Source organism: Lepidochelys kempii, chromosome 4 (assembly GCF_965140265.1).
Source record: "Lepidochelys kempii isolate rLepKem1 chromosome 4, rLepKem1.hap2, whole genome shotgun sequence".
In the NCBI taxonomy this organism is placed as follows: Eukaryota; Metazoa; Chordata; order Testudines; family Cheloniidae; genus Lepidochelys; species Lepidochelys kempii.
The window spans coordinates 120088592-120094375 of NC_133259.1; the positions used below are offsets into that span (position 1 = coordinate 120088592).

Sequence of the window (5784 nt, forward strand, 5' to 3'; positions counted from 1 at the left end):
GCACTTGCATGAGAGGAAAGTGATCAGGAACAGCCAGCATGGATTCACCAAGGGAAGGTCATGCCTGACTAATCTAATCGCCTTTTATGATGAGATTACTGGTTCTGTGGATGAAGGGAAAGCAGTGGATGTATTGTTTCTTGACTTTAGCAAAGCTTTTGACACTGTCTCCCACAGTATTCTTGTCAGCAAGTTAAAGAAGTATGGGCTGGATGAATGCACTATAAGGTGGGTAGAAAGCTGGCTAGATTGTCGGGCTCAACGGGTAGTGATCAATGGCTCCATGTCTAGTTGGCAGCCGGTATCAAGTGGAGTACCCCAAGGGTCGGTCCTGGGGCCGGTTTTGTTCAATATCTTCATAAATGATCTGGAGGATGGTGTGGATTGCACTCTCAGCAAATTTGCGGATGATACTAAACTGGGAGGAGTGGTAGATATGCTGGAGGGGAGGGATAGGATACAGAAGGACCTAGACAAATTGGAGGATTGGGCCAAAAGAAATCTGATGAGGTTCAATAAGGATAAGTGCAGGGTCCTGCACTTAGGACGGAAGAACCCAATGCACAGCTACAGACTAGGGACCGAATGGCTAGGCAGCAGTTCTGCAGAAAAGGACCTAGGGGTGACAGTGGACGAGAAGCTGGATATGAGTCAGCAGTGTGCCCTTGTTGCCAAGAAGGCCAATGGCGTTTTGGGATGTATAAGTAGGGGCATAGTGAGCAGATCGAGGGACGTGATCGTTCCCCTCTATTCGACATTGGTGAGGCCTCATCTGGAGTACTGTGTCCAGTTTTGGGCCCCACACTTCAAGAAGGATGTGGATAAATTGGAGAGAGTCCAGCGAAGGGCAACAAAAATGATTAGGGGACTGGAACACATGACTTATGAGGAGAGGCTGAGGGAGCTGGGATTGTTTAGCCTGCAGAAGAGAAGAATGAGGGCGGATTTGATAGCTGCTTTCAACTACCTGAAAGGGGGTTCCAAAGAGGATGGCTCTAGACTGTTCTCAATGGTAGCAGATGACAGAACGAGGAGTAATGCTCTCAAGTTGCAGTGGGGGAGGTTTAGATTGGATATTAGGAAAAACTTTTTCACTAAGAGGGTGGTGAAACACTGGAATGCGTTACCTAGGGAGGTGGTAGAATCTCCTTCCTTAGAGGTTTTTAAGGTCAGGCTTGACAAAGCCCTGGCTGGGATGATTTAACTGGGAATTGGTCCTGCTTCGAGCAGGGGGTTGGACTAGATGACCTTCTGGGGTCCCTTCCAACCCTGATATTCTATGATTCTATGATTCTCCCATGCTCTTCCATTTGAGCTGACTTCCCCAACCTGTCTCCAGCCTCCCAGCCACTGGAAAGGGGAGAAGGGCCATGGACGAACAGCTTTCTGCTCCGCAAGGGCTGGCTTTTTGGGAGGCCAAGCCAGAAGAGGGATGGAGGCCACTGGAGGGGCTCAGCTGCCTGACTGTCAATGGCTTCTAAAAGAAAGGACTGTGGCTCCCTTGCTGCTGGAGAATGCGAGTATTGATCCCACTACCTCTCGCATGCAAAGCGAGCACTCTACCACTTGAGCTAATTCCCCTGTCTTGCCCACAAGCTGCTTGATCCACTCATGTCATACCTGAGTCCTCACTGTCCCTGCGCCAGGCGGTGGTTCCTTCCAAAAGGGTCAGGCAAGTACCTGTTTCCTGTGGGCTGGCTAGCTCAGCTGGTTAGAGCGTGGTGCTAATAACACCAAGGTCATGGCTTCAAGCCCCATGTTGGCCACTCTGTGTGCTGGATGGAGAGTGGGGCTTCTGCTCTTTTCAATGACTGCTAGGGGTCTGAGAGGCTAAAGGGAGATGGGCTGAGGGGCTTGCAGGAAGCAGGCAAGAGCCCTGTTGGGGGAAGGGGCTGGCCAGCCAGCACAGAGGCTGTCAGGACAAGGCTCTGTCCACCTCCTTTCCTCCCCTCTCTGGGCTCCTTCCTTGACCTGTGACTGAAAGAGATGGGCCCGGGGAGGGGAGGAGAAGGTTGAACCTGGTCAGCTGCCTTTCCAGCTCATAGGAGATAAGGATTGAGCTGACGGCCCAGGAAGCAAAATCGCAGGGCTGCTGACTTGTCCCCAGTGGGTTGACCTGATGGCCCGAATTCTTCCCGGCCGCCATCTCCACCCAAATGTACCCAAGAGTGGATCATGCTCTCCAGCCCAAGCCACAGAGGAAGGCTTAATACTCGGCACCCCAAGCTAGGGGAGAGGCTTCAGAGTCAGCCTGCGCAAGGTGAGCTTGGGAGTTCCCTGGACCCCAGCCTCCCACTGCCCATAGGCAGCCCCAAAGCCCACACTGGAGCCCAGACAGGAAGGAACAGGAGGAGCACTCGGCCCAAGGGCACCACCACTCTAAGTCAGCTTGAATTGTTTTCTCTTCTACCCCTTTTCTTCCAAATTCTGCTGGCCTCAGTAGCCATCCCTGGGACACAAGGAAGACGCAGGCAAGGGACTCTACCTAGTGGAAGCCAAACGCACATACCAAGAGTTTATTGCAGGCTATTGAGGCACTGTAGAAACCCCATTCAGATGCATTGGCATAGCTAAACTTTACTTCCATAGCCCTACTTGTGCAAAAAGCCAACAAATAAAAAGATAAAGCATGTATTGAATAAACTAGTCCATTTATCTAATTCGGAACACTTATGTTAATATACCTCACATATCAGTATGAATTGTATACTTGTAGTCTACAATAAAATTGGAGTCTTTTAGCTCTCCAAAGTGAGCACAAATTAGACAAATCAGTAATGATTGATTAAATATCCAAAACAGTACAATACATCAGTGACTGATTACTTTTTAATTACCTCTGTTAGGTACAGTATATTTTCCTTCGTCATTCTTTCCCTTGTAAATGAGAAAAAGCAGCAGAAATATATGGGTTAATCTTCTACCATGTGGATTAAAGAATTTACTTCTTGGTTCTCCTGATAATTATTCTTGCCTGCAGCACTAGAACACTAGTCTCATTTCCCCGCGATAGATTTGACCTCCATTGTGGTACTAAATACATAGTTTAATCAGTTAAGTTATTATCTTCAGAAAGCCATATGCATGAATAGCTGCATTATTGTAGAATCTAGACAGCCCCATCATCCTGCAAGCTGTCCCAAGCACCCCCTAGTGGCTGGGCATGGTGTTGGAGCTGAATTCCCCGCCCCCCCCACAGCATATCCAGTCCTGACAAACCTTTTGTATACTAAAGAGCACCCAGCCCATTTGAAGACTTATCTTTATTAACAGAGAGGCCAATGCAAAACAAACACAACCTTCACCTCAGCATCTTATCTGGATGACCAACTCATTCTTCGTTCATTTGTCCCCCACTTGAGTCCAGTGTTCTCTTCCATCCAGGCTCTTCACCAGGTTCAGGTCTCCATCCTTGGGGTTAGCACTCTTGCCATTACCAGAGGAAGAGCTTCCTTTGAAGTCAGGGGTTTGTGGAGGTCCATCCACTGCAGTTCTTCCCCAGGGGCAGCATGTAGTATTATTCAAACTGGGCTTCCTGCCAGTGTCTTTGGTACCTTCTGGAGGCCTCCCAACTGCAGCTCTCCCTCTAGGAGCACCTCTTCTAGGCTCCCTACTCTAGTGGGCTCCGCAGAGAACTCTGTCTACGGTAGCACACCTCTCTAGGTTCCCTGCTCGGGCCTCTTAGACGACTCCTGTGGAAAGGAGCTTCCATCTTAGGAGTCTCTCTCTAACTGAGCTTGGGTAATGGTTATTAGGATCAGGTGCTCATTTGCTAATTAACCCTTAATTATCCACCTGGGGCAATCCGTTATTCCAAGATGGGCCCTGATTCCGCATAAAGGGTCCAGTTGCTCTGTGGCAGCCCTTGTAATTAATTTTATTCTGGCATATAGCTTATGAGACTTTCTTCCTAAAACTTAGACCCAAATGTTAATAAGATACTAGACACAAAATAAGCTTTCTTGCTTGACACAAAATTGTCTATTTACTTGGTTTTCCCACTAATTATCTTCTAATTTGTATTTTAATTGCTTCCAGGAAAATGTCTGTCCTCTGTTTTCCTCATCTACAATGCAAATATAAGTCTTGCACAGAAGGGAAACAAACTCAGCCCAGATTGGTTGTAGTGATCAAAAAACCCACATATTTTAATGGTCATGTGGAGGCCCATGATGGTCTTATGCAGTGTAACTATAGCTGTGTTGATCCCAGGATATTAGACAGGCAAGGTGGGTGAGGTAATATCTGTTATTGGACCAACTTCTGTTGGGGAGAGAGAAGAGCTCTGTGTGGCTCGAAAGCTTGTCTCTCACCAACAGAAGTTTGTTCCAGGAAAAGATATTACCTCACCCACCTCATCTCTATGATGATGTTAGTCCATGTCCTAGTGGACATGGGTCCACATCACAAATGCACACAGCACCGTGACAATAACTGGAGGTCTTGTTGGTAGTCTGAGCAGAAGTAAAAGAATGAATAGGTATGTCTGTGCTATTCTCAATCTCCTAGAAGTGATCCTTGCTGGAAAGGGTTCGGTATTGTTAGGTAGGGTGAGGAGTCTCCACTGCTACTGACTGTACTGTACCTGTTCTGGGAATGGAGAGCTTACTTTTTTCCACTGAGCATTTTTTCATAAGTTCACATGCACACACAATTTGCCAAGGCATAAATAAACACAATTCCCACTTAACTCAATGGTGACCCTTGTATAGTGAAATGCAGAAAAATAACTGAATGGGTCATTTCTTCGGTAACTGGTGCACTGTGGGATAGCAATAGGACTACTTGCATCATTTTGTTAAATTAAAAGTGGGATGAATTTCACTCTGTCATTTAACTCTGATTCAGAGTTGTATTGGCTGTGAATTGGAGTGACTTCAACTGACTTAAGACTAGATAACTACTGGTGTGTATGTGTGTGTGTGTGTGTGTGTGTGTGTGTGTGTTTTGGTTCCAAGAATGTACAGTAAATATGCACAGTAAAATCTCTGCACATCTCAGCAATTATTTACTTTTTTATGAATAGAGGATTAAATGTATTTTACTATTTATCCTTCCTCTGCTCACCCTAATCTTTAATTACAAAAATATAGAAAAATGAAAATATTTTTATTATGGGATTGTGCTGGCTAAACCCACAACTAATTCTGATTGCTAAATGGAGTGTCTTTCTGATTTTAGAGAGAGACCCCTTTTTGCTAGAGAAAGAACTGTCTTGTTTTCAGGTGGTACAAGTCTGAGTGTCCTTCTTACTATTTAAATCACTCCAAACACTTCATCTTCTTTCCCTGCAGTAGAAATCTCGGTGCCATCTTTGAATCTGACTCCCCAACCCCCGCCCCGGGGAAGTTTCCGGCTTGTAATTCGCCACATCTGGAATGTTGCCAGGATACAATCTTGCCTCTAATGAAATCATTACACCCGTCTTAATATCGTCCTGTGTTGGTAATTGTAATTTCTTTCATCCCTTTTTTTCATAATGGGCTTAAATAAGGTCCTAATCTAGTGGCGATCTAAGAACATACATAACTGCATGCTCATGAGCAGCCCATAGACTACAGTAGGATTACTTCCAAAATCTTGGCTTTCTGAACATCGGAGTGCAGAATGCTCTGGCTAAACTGCTGTCTTGTTCCAGGAAAAGGGGTCATCTCAATCCATTATCTTCACTGGCTTGCTGTTCATTGTATAGATACAGGACCCTCCTTACCCATACGCAAAGTATGCAGCTGCATAGGGCACCAGCCCCTGCTCCGGCTCTTCCCCAGGGCCCCCACCCCTGTT

The 5784-nt window shown here is 46.2% G+C and overlaps 1 non-coding gene across 1 annotated transcript; it reads left to right on the top strand.

Moving 5' to 3' along the window:
• Positions 1-1692: 1692 nt before the first annotated feature.
• On the top strand, positions 1693-1766 carry TRNAI-AAU (transfer RNA isoleucine (anticodon AAU)). Its single transcript has one exon. It is a non-coding gene; the product is annotated as a tRNA-Ile (tRNA).
• The last annotated feature ends 4018 nt before the right edge of the window (positions 1767-5784 follow it).